We start from the raw sequence: 19,038 nt of genomic DNA on the forward strand, positions 1-19,038 counted from the left end.
GAAGAATAAAATCAAACAAATTATAAAAATAAATTCATTAATAAAATAAAATTAAACATAACAAAATAAAATTGTTATTATATGAAGAATAATAATATTATAATGATAAAATAATAATGATATAATAAATAAACAATTAAATTATAAAATAACAAAATGACATTAAATTAAATTAAACAACAAAATGAAATAAAACAAACTTTTATAAAGAATAAAATAATATAAATAAATAATTCAATTAATTAAACTTAAATAAATAAAATACATTTAAAAATAAAATAGTTATTGTATAAGAATAATATAAATAATATAATAAAATAAATTAAATTAAATTATACAATAACTTAAAATGAAATTAAACATAACAAAAAATAGAGTTATTATACAAATAATAAAATAATTTAAACAAAATAAAATAATAAAAAATAAATAATAAAATAAATTAATAATGAAATTAAATTATAAAATAACATAATTAAATTAAACTACAAATTAAAATAAAATAAAGGTATTTAAACATAATATAAATATTAAAATAAAACAATAAAATAAAACAATAAATAAACTAAAACATAACAAAATAAAACAAGTTATATAAAGAATAAAATAAAGAATAAAATTAAATTAAATTAAACATAACCAAATAAAATACATTTAAAAGAAAAGAAAATAGTTAAAGAATAAAATAATATAAATTAAAATAAAATAAATTATAAAATAACAAAACTCAATTAAGCAACAAAATAAAATAATATAGTTATATAAAAAACAAAATAATAGAAATTCTAAAATAATAAAATAAATCAAAAATAAATTTAATAAAATCTTAAAATAATAAAAAAAATTAAACATAAAAAACAGTTATATACGTAACGAAATAGCCTAAAGGATAAATTAAAGTAAACAACTAAATAAAACTAAATACATTTAAAAATAAAATAAAGTTATTATTTAAATAATAAAATAATTTAAATAATAAAATAAAATTATAAAATAAATAAATAATACAATTAATTTAAACATAATAAAATAAAATAAAAAAGTTATTTCATAAAGATAATAAATGAACACAGCAGATTAAAGGAAAATGAGTATTTACAAACAACCCAGAAGTCTAAAACAAATTAAAAATATATGATAAAAATAGAGGGAAAAGAATATGGAAATTATACTTTTTATTATGGTAATCTGTATAATGAACAATGAAGTCAGTGATTCAAATAAAATAAAAATCAGGTTTATAAACAACACATATCTTTTTTATAGTGATCTAAGTAAAGGACAATACAGTGAATAGGACATTAGAAAATAAAATCGTATTAAATTAAATGACAAATTAAGAGGCAGTGAATTTTAGAAAGAAAATAGAAGAAAGTTTATGTACTAACATATATACAGTCATATTTATCTACAGTAATCCAAACAGGGCAATCCAGTCAGTCAGTGATAAAAAAATGAAACAGAAATACAGGAGGAAACCTTGAGGCAGTGGATCATTTATGAAGAAAGAGTGTTAAAAAGAGGCCTTTGGAAGAACTGACAGGAAGAAGGTTGCCGGTGTTGAGTCTGTTAGCCTCCAGCTTGACTGACAGTGTGATCAGCTGTCAGCTCCTGCAGCCTCCACCGACAGGCCTCCTGTCTTCTGTCAGGCCTCAGTAACACACACACACACACACACACACACACGCACGCGCACACACACACACACACCAAAGCCCTATCCTCCCTCCGACCCAGCTGTCAAAAAGAGCACAGCTAAATAATGAATCTGGCCATATTCCTTGAAGGAGAGGCGGAGGGGAGGAGAAGCAAAGACTGCGGATCCTCGAGGGAAAACCAAATACAAACCTCAGTCCATTTAATCCCTCTCTTCACTGCCGCAGAGGAACAAGACAACAGCAGCAACAGAAATCCAGCTCTCCCTCCATCAGCTGTCATGAAGAAGAGCCGCCGTGACATTATCCTCTCTCCGCCCATCACAGAGCACTCGGCTGATGCTAAGCTCACTGAAGAAAGAGGAAAACAAGAGCAGATCGCTTTACTGAGATATAATGACGCTCAAGGTTTAGACGGACTGCTTCTGCATGAATGTACTTTTGCCATTTGAAGGCATCTGAAGTTATGAACTATGACTTGAATATCTTCTTAACCAGGAACTTCTGTTCTTTAAAACGTTTAAAAAAGAGCCAACATTTGATTTTGAACAACTTGTAAAGGGATTTTGTATCATTAAATTGTAATAAATTAATAAAATAAAATGTAAAGTATATCATTAAATACAATTTCAGCTTAATACATGCTAATGATTAAAACGGCGGTTAAAATAAGTATTGAAAGCATCATGATTTTTTCCTGGTAAATATATTTCTAAATGGACCCAGATTTCAGTAAAAACCCAAACAATCAAAAAAATAAAAATAAAAAAATTATAAATTCAGAAAATGTTGTTATGTGTTATAAAAATGGAATAACACAAGGAGAAAGTACTGAACTACTGAAATGTATTTCATGCTTTGTATAAAAGACTTTGTGCTTAATGACAGCTTCAAGATGCATTAAGTCTAAAAAACTTGACTCTTCTGGGGGTCTCATCTGAACTCAGATCTTTAGTTCTTAATATGGCTGGGCCATACGAGCAGCTTTATTTTCTTATCTTAAACCCGTTAAGAGTTTCTTTGGCTGTGTTTGGGATCATTCCCTTGCTAAAATGTCCACCTTGGTTTTATCTTTATCATCTGGTAATATAGGCATTGAGGCTAAATCGCCCAGTTTACATTTATACTGACATGTTGCTGAATAACTACTGAGAGATTTCAGATGCTGTCTGGGCTTTCCATGGCTTTTTAAACCTCCCTTTCTTCATGTGTTCAATACTTTTCTATTTCATTTTGTTAGGGTTAGGGTTAGGGTTAGGATTTATATGTGAATGCTGAATAGTCATTCCATATAAAACTAATAGTCCTCATTTTATTACTTGAGTAATTACATACAAAAATGTTGTCAAAATCTTTCAAGCAAATTTTATTTAAAAAAAAATTATCTTTATTTTTCTGAAAATGTCTTCTAAATCGAACAATTTCATGAATGATTTACAGAGCTGTGTATGTTGTAGGTTCAGTTCCAATATGTTCTGCAATATTGTTTAAAGTTGTGCCCAGCTTCACCCAAAGGAGGTTTATGCTTGTTGTAAATAAGGGTGTATTTATTCTTCTGCACAATGCTGTGAATAAATTAGAATTGCAAAGAGGAAATGCAGTAAAAATCTGAAACATAGTTCATCTGAAACATTCAGTATCTTGTACTCAGCTCCCTCACTAAATGCAGCGATGTCTAACTTTACTGTAGTTTTCAAATGGCTGTGCAAATATTATAAAGTGCTGTCTTGAGCATTTTCAGGAAGTGTCACCAACATCTGACTTTTTTGCATTGAAAAAATGTCCAGAGTAAACTGTCATAATGAAAACAGGACAAAGCCATTTGACTGTCTTGTTCATAAACAATGGTGTCAGAACTTTTCATTTTGATGACACTGACACTTTGATTGACATGAATACTTGCTTTTGAGGAATGAGCTATCGATTCTAAACAAGTGACTCACTTTTGCCGATTATCAACTAGGTTTTGCCGTTTGTACAAAATGTTTTGAGAATTGAAAAACTGTAATAATGGTTGGAAAACCAGTATACATAGTGTATTTATGGACTTATGAGAAGTAGCGTGAAGATTGTGTGGAAAGGAAAAAATTTAAAACCAAACAAATAAAAAACTGTAATGAGAAAAATTTGTAATTCGCAAATATATAAACAGAATCATACACTTTTAATTGTTTCTGTGCATACTGGCCGATATCCTTTAGAATTGCACACCCACGAACCCAGAAGTGTGTCTTTTTTTGTATTCACACAGGTGCTGTGAGGACACAGAGTTCAACTAAATCAGTTCGTAGCTCTGATTCAACTGTGTGATTCTCTCACGAGTGCCGACCAAAATTTCTGACAGAAAATTGCCTCTGTCTAATTCGCCTCTCAGTTCCCTGTGTACACCACACAAACACAGCACAACAAACTGACACAAAGCAAAACTGAATTTCAGCCTGATTCAAAGAAGATTCGTACAAGTCAGGATTCGGCTCAACATCTGACCCAAAATCACACAGTGACGCCTGGCCTAAAATCTTGGCAGAATTTTCATTTTTGGGTGAACTATCCCTTGAATTACTACTCCTCTCATTTTAACCCTCTTGAGTTATAAGACACACACACATCCCACTGGCTCCAGGTGAGAGAATAACAATTCACATAGATTAGAATACATTTGCCACCTAGCCAGGTGTTCTGAAACAGGGGCCTATCAGCACGGCCAATCAGCTGGCAGCAGCACAGCTCAATGACACTTCACATTCAAATCAAAAGCCGTTACTCCGGCTCTCTTCGCCATGATAGTCTTTTGAACAGGAGCAAGAGGAGGGGGAGGAACCTGTGGCTGCAACAACATTATCTGAATTAGAATGGCTTTGATCGCTAACAATGGACGGCGAAACACTTGAAATAAAGAGCTTTTGTAAATCCAGTGCCTCAAAACTGGGTCTGAATCAACGCTGCGCAATGGCTTTCCTTTGAGTTAAACTAACACTCAGCACTCACGTGTGTGTGAATACGAACGTTTTAACTTTAGAACTTGAGCACATATGCATTATTCATTCCCAACACACACACACACACAAAACAATACACACCTGTTTTGTTTTGTTTCATTGTTTTTTTTTTTAAACCCCTAGTGGCATTTAAAAGGCATAGTCATTGCTTTTTCATGAAGATCATACCTGGCGCTAATTGTAACTGTAAACATGGCTAATAATTATTCACATTTGATCGCCACATTACGCTTATCGAAATGATATTTGATTACCTTCACATATCTTGCAACTGACTTCATTTAGAAAGGTCGACTATTTGCACCGGCCAGGGAGTGATTTTAATGTTTCACGATGATTACCAAAGTTATGCGCCTTTTTGTCTAAATGACAGAATCTGCAAATATAATTAGCACGGGTGGAAAAGCAGCGAGATAGTGGCGTCGGCTGTCATCACGTTCCTCTATTGTTACAGCACTGTGTCCTCCAGCTGAACTTCACTACACTGAGTTTAATTGGTTTCAGGAACTCTGCTTTGAGGAAGTCATAACCTTGATCTTCCCCCGGATAAGAGATTTGCTTTTTTTTGCCATCAAATACATGCAAATTTTACTGGCAGCCTAGGAGAATTGTAAACAGACAAACATTGTTTAATTCCATTGTGATTGTGATTAGAGAGAAATAATTAATCACGGTGTTTTAGTATGCCGGAGACAAGAGGTGCAGTGATCTTGTGGCACAGACTGACATCAACTACTGTACTTCTTTTTATAAGAACAGCGCTGTTAAAATTTCATGAGGTGAAACTTTAATACTAATCTGATTACGCGTGGCAATGGGATATGACAAGTTTGTCAAAGATAAAGCAAAATTCCATCAGTGATATTAAGAATTAGGCATCACGGTGGTGCAGTGGGTAGCACGATCGCTCACAGCAAGAAGATCACTGGTTCGAGTCCCGGCTGGATCAGTTGGCATTTCTGTGTAGAGTTTGCATGTTCCTCTGGGTGCTCTGGTTTCCCCCACAGTCCAAAGGCATGCGGTAGCCTATAGGTGAATTGAATAAGCTAAATTGGCCATAGAGTGTGAATGTGAGAGTGTATGGGTGTTTCCCAGTACTTGATTTTGGTTGGAGGGGTATCCACTGCGTAAACATATATTCCAATAGTTGGCAGTTCATTCAGCTGTGGTAACCTCTGAAATAGAGACTAAGCCGAATAAAAAATTAATGAATGAATAATAACTATTAGGCACTTTATATGGTAAGGAATCTTAAATGAAGCATCAGGATTTGGCTAATAATTAAATTTACGTTTAAAATGATCCTTAATGTAGCAGTTTTCCATATTTTGTGATTCATATTTTTTGTTGCATTCTGGGACATTGGATCTTTTCTACAACAACAGGTTCACTAGACTCTGAATAGCTTCAATCTGCAGTCTTGGCACGCAAAACCTTTTCTGAGAGCACTTATCTCACGATTCCTCAAAGGTACAGAGATCAAATCCCTGCGTCCTTCACACCTGCCTCTTCACTCTTCTTCTCTAGTCAACACCAACCAGAACTCAGTCTTGAGAAGAGCTTTAAAAACGATAGGTTTCAAAAAGAACAATCCAGGAGAAAGACAAATATAAAACAGGCAGAAAAAAGACACATCTGAAACACACACTTTTCTTCCACTTTGTTGGAGAGTAAAATCTTACCAAAAAAAATCAATAGAAGGCTATGAAAATAAAACCTGCAATAACACCTGTGAAACACTATAAGCATCTAAAAAATGGCCTGCTTTTTGTTGTACAGTATATAATAATGTTGCTTTATCGCTGATTCAAAAGACCCAAATTCCTGAAACATCCATTCAGTTCTTAAAAACAGACACATTTCACCGCCTGTGATTTTACTTCAATGTTGAGTATGGCAAAAAAAGGCCATTACCAATGCTGTAGTGTAATTTTGGAGAGGATGTCAAATTTATTGTGCTGCATACCGACTTCACATTTAAATTTTTGGATATTCAAATAAGATTTATTTTCTAGTGCTTTTCATCTATTGCAAGATCTTTTTACAGTTTTAAAATAACCTTTGCTTAAAGCTTGTTGTATTTTATCTGCACCGCTCTGTTTATGTTTATTCTAACAATCACTGACTTGATAAATGATTCTTGATTCCCAGTAGGAGGTTTTTGTAACAGTGTTTTGAATTAATATTAGTGTTTTGTCAGCTGGAAAAGAGTTTGTGTTTTTGTTTTTGATTTTTTAAATAGTTTTGATTTTGGAAATAGTTTTGACTTTGGAAATGTACATGGAAGTCTGAGGCTTGTAGTAATGTGTGTATTTTTTTTAAAAACCTGCATATTTGAAATGTCATCTCTATTGTTTTAAAAAAAAGAAACAGACATCTGTGTTGCATCCCGTACAGTCAAGCTATTCAAATATAACTGTTATCTGTTGATGATATTTAGCCTGTGCTGGGTAGCAACTGGTTACATGTCATCTAAGTATGTGAGCAGTTTGAAAAGTGAAGTATTTGTAGACACCAATAAAATGTTGGGTTGTTCTAACACTGGGTCAGATATGGACAAACCCAATGTTGGGTTATTTTTAATTACACTTAAATGACACTTTTAAACACAATGGTTGGGTTTGTCCATATCTGACCCAACGTTGGGTTACAACAATCCAAAATATTTTTGTTTATATTATATTACATCTTAAATGTGCAACAGGATTGTACTGATTGCACTATAAATGTCCATTCAACGCAACGCCTCCTGAATGCATAAATGTGCACTAGACCTCATTACAATACATTAAGTAACATTCACCAGAGGAAAAAACTTCATAGTACAGTTAGTATTTACAATAACTTTAAAAATAAGGTAGGTTGTTAATATTTGCCTGCCTGAGGTTGTGACATGTGCGCAGAGATATGCAATTACATATTTTGATAGACCGGTAACACGGTGTATCATAATAATCGGACTGAACATTTTGATTGGACAAAAAATGTCTTGGTCCTATGCCTTTCACATAATATTAAAGGGCACCTATGATGAAAATCATCTTTTGTAAATTGTTTGGACAGAAGTGTGTGCAGATATAGTGTGCCCACACTTAAATTGGGGTGACAATAAATTCTCTCAATATAATCTTAAACAGTTTCCATCAAAAAATACTAATTAACGTTATGTGCAAAACTGGATTATCGAATAAAAGAAATGCAAATAAAGCAGCGTTTAAAACGAGTCAAAGCAAACAATATCATCACTTCCTAATTAACTAGCGGCAAATATCAACAGTTAAAATGGAATTTGCTGCGGTAGGAGAAGCTGCGTCAATATTTTCTTCATTTCTTCAATGACTTTTCCCTCGGAAGACAATCCTGACACGCAGTGAATGTGTAGGGGCATTTGAAGGCGTGAGATGCGGAGCACAGACCCATTTTTTTAAATTTATGTGCATCCTGGCGTTTCTATCTACAGTTTTTTTTATGAGCATCTCCAAACTGTGCATGAAAATAGGTGAATGGAAACGTAGCTAATGATTTTGATCCCCACTGCAACGTGACATAGCAAAGCGATTTCCCTGCCCAGAGAATTCCCTGGCGCCATGTTTTAATATTAATATTGGCCAGCAGCTAGCTCTCAGCAACTCTCACATGGTCGCCCACTGAAGCTAAGCAGGGCTGCACCTGGTCAGTACCTGAATGGGAGACCACATGGGAAAGCTAGGTTGCTGTTGGAAGTGGTGTTAGCAGCAGGGGGCGCCCAACCTGTGGTCTGTGTGGGTCCTAATGCTCCAGTATAGTGACGGGGACTCTATACTGCTCAGTAAGCGCCGTCTTTCAGATATGACGTTAAACCGAGGTCCTGACTCTATGTGGTCATTAAAAATCCCAGGATGTCCTTTAACCCAGGATCCCAGGGGTTTAACCCCGACATCTTGGCCAAATCTGCCCACTGGCCTCTGTTCATCATGGCCTCTTAACCCTCCCCTTGTTATAATTGGCTTCATCACTCTGTAAATGTAAGGAATTATTATTATTATTATTAACATGTATACACATGTCCACAGAACAGTTTTTTGCAAATAAATTGGGATATAAAATATCCATTCCAACTCCATGATTTTAATAAGTTTAAAACGTTTTTAAATCAGAGCATGTTTGTAATAAAGACTGTCAAATCAGTATTATCTAATTCTTAACCTCTATAATCATCACAGCCGCATAGTGTCAGAAAACGCTAATATACGTGTGTGTGTGTACTGTAAACGGCATTTGTGTGTGACTCATCATTTAAGAAAGGCTTGAACAAAATCCACCACAAGTACATGAAATACACTTACTTGGTATTTTTGACTAATGATCTATCCTTGTCTGACTCTGTCACTGACTGCTGTTTATCTGATGTAATGAAGGAGAAGCAGACATGCACATGGGGACAGTGGGTGGGGAGAAGCATTTCATTTGGATTTAAAGCTACAGGCTACAAAAACAGCTACAGTGTACTCAGACACCAAATGGGCAGATTCTGGAGGCTATAATAAATAATCTAGTAGGCTGATCTGATTTTGTGCTGACACTTTACAGACACATTCTGGAGACACCAAAGGCTCATCTTACTTGTTGTAAAAGGGGTAAAATAGACGCCATTTAAAATTTATATTAGTACATTTGGACCACTCCATTTAATGATTGCTATCAAGTTGAGCAAAGACATTTAACCATGATAACAAAAAAGTGTTTGTTTTAGAGACAATCACCTATTGCACCTTTAAAATACTCATAATCAGATTACATTTACAGTTGAAGTCAGAATTATTAGCCCCCTTTGAATTTTTTATTTTATTTTTTTTCATTTTTAAGTATTTCTTAAATAATGTTTAACAGAGCAAGGAAATTTCAGTGTGTCTGATAATATTTTTCCTTCTGAAGAAAGTCTTATTTGTTTTATTTCAGCTAGAATAAAAGCAGCTTTGTAGTTTTAAAAGATATTTAAGGACAAAATGATTAGCGCCATTAAACTTTTTGATAGTCTACAGAACAATCATTATACAATGACTTGCCTAATTACCCTAACCTGCCTAGTAAACCTAATTAATCTAGTTAAGCCTTTAATTGTCACTTTAAGCTGTATAGAAGAGTCTTGAAAAATATCTAGAAAAAATATTATGTACTGTCATCATGGCAAAGATAAAATAAATCAGTTATTAGAAATAAGTTATTAAAACTATTATGTTTAGAAATGTGTTGTTAAAATCGTCTCTCCATTAAACAGAAATTGGGAAAAAATTAAGGGGGGGGGGAATAATTCAGGGGGGCTAATAATTCTGACTTCAACTGAACATTTTTAAAAAAAATTATAATTAAATATCATGATTTACAGGCGAAAAATCTTCATCTTATTTAGTGGCATTCACTAATCATAGATTAAATTGTCATTTTCATGTTAATTACATTTAATTTAATAAAGGCAGGCCCAAACACATAATCAAAAATGCAGTTGGATTACATTACTCGCAACACGCAATCTAAATTGTGTTAAATCTATCTCATCTTCTATTTTTTAATTGACTGTTTCTACAACAGTGCAAAAGCCCAACTCATGGTGCAGTGCGTGACTCTCTCCGCTACACCGCTGCCAAGCATCTCCCCCAGCGAGCGCGACACACTCCCATGGAATGTATTCAAATATTTTGACATTTTGCCTTTCCTTACTTGCCGAGCAGAAATGATTTGTGACAGATGGAGAAGGGCTCTGTCTGATGAGCTTCCTCCAACACCACGGGCACCTCTCTCCTCCTCCATCCACTCTTTCTCCATCCCCGTCTCTCTCTCCCTCTCTCTGTCTCTCCTGTCATGTGTGGTGGCCTGTCTCTTTCTCGGCTGCCCCAGGTGAATCCTCCCTCAGTGATAAACACACAAAAGAGAGACTCCATCAAAAAGTGGAGACAAGAACATGTTGCTGTTACCTCCAGCCGTTCTGGTCTGATGGTCTGAGAACACTTACACAGCCAGTGCCAATGGCTTGTGACGGAGGCGGCCTGAACACAAAGCTGAGACATGTAAAGTTCGACAGCGGTTTTCAGCCTGTCCTACTAAGTGTCCCATTACTATCTGTAAAGAAATCGGATCAAAAAGACAAACTGATGCAATGTTGACATGACTCCTGGTGCTGTTTTGCGAGTAATTTAGACATATTATTTACAACACCCAGTGCTAAAACAAAACCAAAATTGTGATGTTTTATTAAAATGCAATAAAACTAAGAATTTGTGATTTGATTACTCCCTTTAAAAGTTTATGGTAACACTTTACAATAACAGTACATCAATAATGATGTGTTAATATGTAAACTAAACAATAATTAATGATGAGTTAAGGCACGCTAATCATGAACTAACTTTAACTACAACATGAGTCACAAGAGTTTATGTGTGAATAACAGCTACCTTAATTACTTGTTAGTTCATGTTGTTAATTAATATTAACTCATAAGCTGTTAATGTATAATTATGTCATGACTTTACTTGGAGGAGCACATCACATTATCTCATCCTTAACTACTCATGAACTCCTGTTAAACCTTTTGATGTTAATGCCAACAGAACACTTTTCTATTGTTATTCAGTGTAAATACATTAGATGGATGTGCATAATCAATTTATGAGTAGTTAAGAATGGGTTAATGATGATGTGCCCCTCCAAGTAAAGTCATGATATAATTATACATTAACATATCATGAGTTCCAGGTGGAAAATTAAGCAAAAACTAATGTGCTAATTAATATATTAATTAACAAATCATGTATTAACAAGTAATTAAGGTAGCTGTTATTCACACATAAACTACTGTGACTTATGTTGCAGTTAAAGTTAGTTATTGATTAGCGCATACATTAACTCATTATTAGTTCATAATAAAGTAATGTTTAGTTTATATATTAACACATCATCATTCATGTACTGTTATTGTAAAGTGCTACCAAGTTTATATTAATTGAATAATATAAATATTGATATTAGTATTATTAAAAAATGCATTAATAATGCAACATAGTTAGATTTTGAAGGCTGCAACACATTTGAAGGCACTTGGGACAGATAAAAGTCAAAAGGTTATAAAACATCCAAGTAAAAGTGTCAAACAAATTAGGGCTGCATGATATTGGGAACCCAGACGTTGCGATATTTAGATTGTCTTCAAATATATATTGTGATATGAATACAATTTTACCAGATGACTTGAATTGCTCTGTTTTCAAAAGATTCATTAATTTGGGATGTTTTTGTAACTTTATATACACTGTAAAAAGAAATTTGTTAAGTTCACTTAATTGGTTTATGCAAACTTATTGCCTTGATTTAATTAAGTATTCATAACTTTATCGCATTAGTACTACTTACTAATGTAGAAAAAGTAATTCTTATACTGAGTCGCATTTACTTTTACAGTAATTAAAAAAGACAATTAAGTCATCTTTACTTTATATCAAGTATTATTTACTAATGGCTGCACGATGGTGCCCTAGGTAGCACAATCACCTCTCAGCGAGAAGGTCACTGGTTCAAGCCCCAGCTGGGTCAGTTGGCATTTCTGTGTGGAGTTTGCATGTTCTCCCAGTGTTAGCATGGCTTTTCTCTGGATGTCACGGTTTCCCCCACAAGTTCAAAAACATGTGGTGACATTGGATAGGCTAAAATTGTGCGTAGTGCATGTGTGTGAATGAGTGTGTGGATGTTTCCCAGTGATGGGTTGCAGCTGGAAGGGCATCCGCTGCATCGAACATATGCTGGATAAGTTGGCAGTTCATTCTGCTGTGGTAACCCCAGATTAATAAAGGCACTAAGCTGAAAAGAAAATGAATGAATGAATGAGTCCAGGCAATGATACTATGATTTATATTATTCAATTAGACAATTTAAATATCACAACGTCTGGTTTCCCAATATCACGCAGCCCTAATTTGTTTGACAATGTTTGAATAAGATGTTTTAAAATCCCTATTTAGTAAAACGAAGGTTACAAAGTAAAGAAATAGATTGTGTGTTTGTATATCCAACACAATCTCACGCCAATTTGTAACTTTTTCATTTAGTGGCTAATTCGTATGAATTCGTACGATCTAATTCGTACAATTTAGTACGATTTGCTTATCCCCCAATGACGGTTGGGTTAGGGGTGGGGTCAGGTGCCACGCCTCCTTTTTAAAATCGTACCATTTCGTACGACTGAACTCGTATGAATTCGTACGAATTAGCCACTAAACTGGCAAAACGTAAAATACTTACGTTTTCTCGTGAGATCAGGCTGGTATATCTTATTTCACTACCTTTAAGAGCTACCCTTTAACTACAGGGGAAAAGGAGGGAATAATGCTTCACTTTAGTTTACAACCCGCAAATGTTGTATTTACTCTTTAACTACAGGGAACAAGGAGGGAAAAGCTGGACTTCAACGTACAAGTGTATATTTGAACAGTAAGAACAGAGAAAACTACAGCAGCAGATTTTTATTGATTAAAGACCAAATTACACACTACATATTTTTATAAAAACATCAGCTATACATTCACTGAAATGCATCAGTTGGTCCCCCCTTTGCAAACAGCAGTAAAGATGCTAGCTTGTTTTAATCTGCATTGAACCCTGACGGTAGGCCTATATCACGGAAAGTTATTTGTTGATAATGATGTTGAGACATTGCTGGCGGTAGTGAGACTGACGAGTAAACATTCATAAGGTAGTGTATGGAAGTATATTTTTATATTGAATTGTAGGTTTAAAGTATATACATTATGCAATAAGGTTTCATAATTTCACAGGTTGTAAACCTTTTATTTATTAAGCATCCCATATTAAAGCCAAGCACTGAATAAAGGAACTATTCTTAATGTACTCACGCATGTATTTGCAGATTGCATTAGGTTGTCACCACCCTTGTATAATTCTTTATATGTATACAATACTTAAAGAAAAGTACATCATCAATTCAATATACTTATACAGTACTTTGTGTGTTGAATATCTTGTTGTTACCCCCTTATTACCCAAACATTATGGTATGTTCCTTTGCAATTTATAGAAAAGCACACCTTAAATTCAATATACTTATGCGGTACTTTTCGTGTTGAATATCTGGTTGTTACCCCCTTATTACTCATGCATTACAGATTGTTTCGTTATACCTACACATAGGTGCATTATACTTATACTATACATACAGAAAGGAACAGTTAATTCCCTGTACTTATTTGGTACTTTGCAAGTTGTAAAAGAAAGTGTTACCGATTTTCCTTCAATGGAAGTCAACGGTTACAGTTTTCAGCATTCTTTAAAATATATATATTTTTTGTGTTCTACCAAATAGTATAGAATCACCAAGCGGCAACACTCTAGTGCGATTTGGGAAACAGCAACTAGATGGCGTGGTGGCTATTTTGCAATGAAAATTCCAATAGAACAACAGCATATTATAAGTCTGTAAAATAAAGTATTAAAAGTGCTGATGATTGTGATGGCAAGTGTTGTATTGTCGTCTTTCAGGTTGTATCTCAGCTTAAATGCGCTTTTTAAATAAATAAATAAAAAACAAAGCAGCTGCTTGCCATCGCCACAGCAATAAGATCCAATGGACAGCCGACCACTTTAAAGGGTCACAAAACACCAAAACACATTTTTTGAGCTGTTGACAGTCGTATATGTGTCCCACACTGCTAAAAACACTATTAGGACACCTATATTTCACTAAAAAGTTTAAATTGGTTGTTTTTGCGTTATTTCAAGCAAATTCGTACTTCCGGTTTGAAACGAATTTTTGAAGCTGCGTCACAGTCATGACAAAATAGCGTGTATTCCAGCGTGCAGACTGGACGTCTGTGCCAGAGTGTGTCTTATTACGTCTTACAGTGTGATGCATTAATGCATGAGTAAGGCTTGGTTCAAACCAATCGGCGCGCTCTATTGTGCAACTTCATTAATATTCATTACTGTCACATTGCTTAGACGACACTCACACCACGTTGTATTGGCAAAACAAGCGTGAAGTGTTGCTTTTATAGTTTGCTGCAGTTAAGTTTCGTTTTCATTTTCTCTCTGTGAGAGCTCAGACTCACGTGTGGATTACAGTGTACGCGACGCTCGACAACAATAACTTACGTGTCTAAGTAGGATTATTGTTTACCTGAGAGCTGTTCTCATCTGCAAACGCTGAGATCCGGATTCGCTTGTAGTATTCTCTTCGTAAAGACACGGCTCTAGCTGCTGTTGATTGTCCTGTCTCTACAGATTTGGTAAGTGAGCGAGCACTGCTCTTTGTTTATTCAGTTTGTTCGTATCGAACAAACTATTGCACCGAGTGTAAACATGTTAGCACCACAACCAAACTTTAACCTTGTGTAGGGTTTTTACCGCATTTTGTGACCGAAATAACACACGTGGCTTTCTGACACTACCTGCCGTGTGCATCTAAGTTTCCGGGAAATGCGGAGGGTTTTTTTCTCTCATTCGCCGTGCGGTATCAAACATTGCATGAAAAATACACGCTTAGAGCAGTTCGTCGAATCAAATATCTCGTTTGTCGCGAGGGGCATGAATGAATTCCCTGAATGAAAGAGCCAAACTGCAGTTAAAGTCCACCATTTAATAATTTGGCAAATAATTCGACTACACATGTCCATGTAGGTTAAACACCATCACTTTCTCCTGTGTGTTTGTGTGTATTTTGACTCTGAAACTCGCGCGTGTCCAAATAGACACTCCCACACCATCCCACTTTTCTTCCTCCGACACTCCCCCCTAAACAGAGCTGGACACGCCCACTTTTCTGACTTTTTCCAAAGTAGAGGTGTGAAAACACCCTGCTGAAACGAGGGGATTTCATGGCCCTTTAACTCCAAAATGGCGGAATCCGAGACTGTTGCTGGGTGCTGCTGTTGCAGTGGAACGTTCTATTGAGTGTCGCCTCTTGGTCTCTCTAAGCTCTTTGGTTCTACAGAAAAAACAAACTCATACATGTTTGAAAGTAAATGGTGAGTTAATTTTGATGTTTGGGTGAACTATCCCTTTTACAAATAAGACATCCTAGATTTTAAAGCAGTTTACAAAAACATCTCAACTTTTTCAGAATTGGGGTTGTAGATAGTAAAAGTAAAACACAGTGGAATAGCTGTAATTGTCTCTGTAGTCACTGGGCTGCTTGTCTGTAGTGCAGCAGCGGCAGTGAGAGACGCAGGACATGCAATGTTGACACCAGAGCAGGAGTTTGAATAATGCCTCTCATTAGCCACTGAAGCGCTTCTTCTGCCTGTGTCTGTCCCCGGTCATTTTGCGCCAGCGTGATAAAAAAACAAGCCCATCGCGTCTGAAAGCTGTCATCAATCAAAGGGGGATGCAGTTTACTGCTATGAAATGGCATGAATCTCTGTGTTATGTTCGCAGACATCACAACTGCTCGGGTCCAAAATCTAGTGAGATGCATGGTGGAGACAGCATTTAAAGGCATCATAAGCGTGAAACGTGCCTTCTAAGATGACTTGTTTTGACTAGATTATGAAGTTTCACTGTTCAGGACATACCCTTCACAGAGTACGAGACCACTTGAAAGTTTACAGGTTCTCTGGTCAGTGGGTATGGGTTTTAGTAAAATATTATTAATTTATTCATTTTCCTTTGCCCTTTATTCATCAGGGGTCGCCACAGCGGAACTAACCACCAACTTATTCAGCATATGTTTTACATGGCAGATCCCCTTCCAGCTGCAAGCCAGTACTGGGAAAGATCCATACACTCATTTACGCACATACACAATAGCCAATTTAGTTTATTCAAGGCTCCTATAGTGCATGTCTCTGGACTATGGGGGAAACCCACTGCAACAACAGGGAGAACATGCAAACTCCACAAATGCCAAACTTGAGGCTTGAACCAGCGACCTTCTTGCTGTGAGGCGACAATGCCTACCACTGAGCCACCGTGTTGCCCAGTAAAACATTAAAGAAAACTAATTTGGGTTTCTTTTTTCAGTTCAACACAAAATAAGATATTCTGAAGAATGTTGGTTGCTGGTACCCATTGACATCCATTGCATTTTTTTTCCTACTGTGGAAGTTGGTCCAGGCAACCAACATTCTTCAAAATATCTTATATGAGAACCATATGAGGGACAATAAATGATGTGGTAATTTTCATTTTGGGTGAATAATCCCTTTAATATTTGTTATATTCAAAAAAGGTTTGAAAACTTTTCTTATAATGAAGATTTCAAATAATAATATTGTCACTTGGAACATTTTTTGAGAAAATGATTACATAAAAGGGGACATTCTACCAGCAACGTACATTTTCACTTATGAAAATGTGACTGGGCCTGATCTTTGAGCTTGTCATCCTCACAAAATTCTACAAAGCAAGCAGAAAATCATACAATTCAAGAACACATCCTTGATCACTGTCAGTTTCTTTTCCATCAAATGATGTCACTTTCTCTGAGTAATAGCCTTAAAGATGTATTGCATTCAATTTATGTTAAATTTAATTCAAATGTGACCGGACTGACAGAAACATGAAGACAATTGTAAAATATTATTTATTCGTAGAATTTATTTATAATTAAGCTTTGCTATTTTTAAGTTTTATTTCTAAATATCAGTTTTTAGCATAACAAAACTATTAAAGCTGTAGGTTTAATTGGGTTGAGGATGAGGACAATGACAGGGTTTGTACATTTGTAAAGTGTTTATAATAAAGAACAAAAATCTGTGAAACAAATGAATGGCATATTCCTTTACAGAACATATCGCAGAAATCCACCATCAGTCCATTTTAGAAATAATATAATTTTTATATACTGTATTTATGTTAATATTTGAGAGACATATAATGTACAATTTTTGGTAGAATGTGCCTTGATTATTGAAAATGAGGGTTATTCCACCTAATATAAATTCCGTAACTCTTCTGAAGTTCAAAATATTTGTATTGTAATGTCTAAAGATTATTTTAAACATGACTTCTTATTTTGATATTCTAACAAACTGTAATCTTGAGCAAAAAATGACACAACCGTTTAAGTATCTTGGAGAAAAAAATAATGTTTACATGGTCTATACATTTTTTAGCTGTACATAGTGGAGATAAGGGGACAACCTCCAACAACGTAAATTGTAAGGTCACTACTTAGTCTTGCAGTATTTGAAGTAATTCTATAACAGAAGTAGAAGAGCAGTTGCACACAGTTTACAAACTTAAATGAACTAAACTAACCTTTAATTTAATTAAAAAAAAAAAAAAAAAAAAAACATTCAGCATTCCTCCCAGTTATACAATATATTTTCATCTGGTGGTAAATTCCTTAATTATCTGACAAAACCTAATTAACTGGCAGACTAACTTTCCAGTTCTCATTGACTTTGTTGAGCTGTTCTAAAGGGACTAACTTTCAGACAACATACTAACCAGGTGAAAGCCAAAGCTATAAATGTTTGAGCCACAGCAGGAGATATTGATCATTCCAAAAAAAAAAAATGAATATTGCATATTTACAATTTCAGAAACTCATTCAAGTCCCATCAAAGCCTGGTCATTCATGAAAGACAAATACACACAAGAACATCAGTGTGGACAATCTCACTGAGTAATCAGTTCAATTGGACATGCAGTGTCTCAACAGTTAGAAGACTTTGGAGCAAGCCTGTCATCAGCCGAAAAAAATCAAAAGACAAACTTTTGCTGAGGAGCTGGTTGAGTTGACAGAAATCTGCTCCAAAGGTCAAAGCCTTTATTTAAATCTGAATATTTTATAACATTTACGCCATAACGTAATGTCTCTAGTCTCAGTTACTTTAACCAACTTAAAGCATCCTTGCTGAATAAAAGTATACTTTAAAGATGCTTAGCAATCAGTCACTTTTGGAAAACAAGCACTGTATACATAATAATTCCTAAAGCAATTTCCTTCCAAAAAAGACAGATAAGACGAGCAAAAAACGGAGAGAGGGAATCTTGTACGGCAGCATCCATCTGTGCTTTGAGCTGTTGATTGAGTGTTCGTCTGGACGTACAAACTCTCATGAGCCCACGGGGCAAATGAAAGCCCAGCTCCACAGCGCATCAATCAATAAAACACGTAGCCTATACGACTGAGAGGGAGGCGCAGGCTGAGCACGCATGATAACAGGAGATTTCCAGCAAATGAGAAGCCGTACAGAGCTCTTCATCATCAGACAATCTGCAGAATCTCCCTGCTCCGCCATCCCTCAACTCTCCCTCCGCATTGGGCTTGTGTTTGTGCGTGAAGCTCAGTGGTTTGCACTGAAGTGGAACGATTGAATGTGCTCACAAAGTTCCTCTGACACTCTTGCTTTTTATTTTTGGGGTGGGAGGTTTTATCCTAGTTGTGGCTTCCT

At 35.2% G+C, this 19,038-nt stretch overlaps 1 protein-coding gene and 1 long non-coding RNA gene across 4 annotated transcripts in view; one reads left to right on the top strand and one right to left on the bottom strand.

The window, feature by feature from the left end:
* Positions 1 to 19,038, top strand: part of LOC137487924 (uncharacterized) — a 410,987-nt gene that overhangs the window by 315,512 nt on the left and 76,437 nt on the right. The window contains exon 13 of one of the 3 annotated variants that reach the window (XM_073926256.1): positions 1,884 to 2,397. The exons of the other annotated variants lie outside the window; for them this stretch is intronic. The gene's annotated coding sequence lies outside the window, so the exon portion shown is untranslated. Of the gene's footprint in view, positions 1 to 1,883; positions 2,398 to 19,038 lie in introns of those variants that run through there. 3 annotated transcript variants of the gene reach the window in all.
* Positions 1,161 to 10,539, bottom strand: LOC141378233 (uncharacterized). The gene is made up of 2 exons (XR_012392238.1): positions 10,352 to 10,539; positions 1,161 to 2,006 (listed from the first exon to the last, which is right to left on the bottom strand). It is a non-coding gene; the product is annotated as an uncharacterized lncRNA (long non-coding RNA).

Source organism: Danio rerio, chromosome 16, assembly GCF_049306965.1.
Source record: "Danio rerio strain Tuebingen ecotype United States chromosome 16, GRCz12tu, whole genome shotgun sequence".
Classification (NCBI taxonomy): Eukaryota; Metazoa; Chordata; class Actinopteri; order Cypriniformes; family Danionidae; genus Danio; species Danio rerio.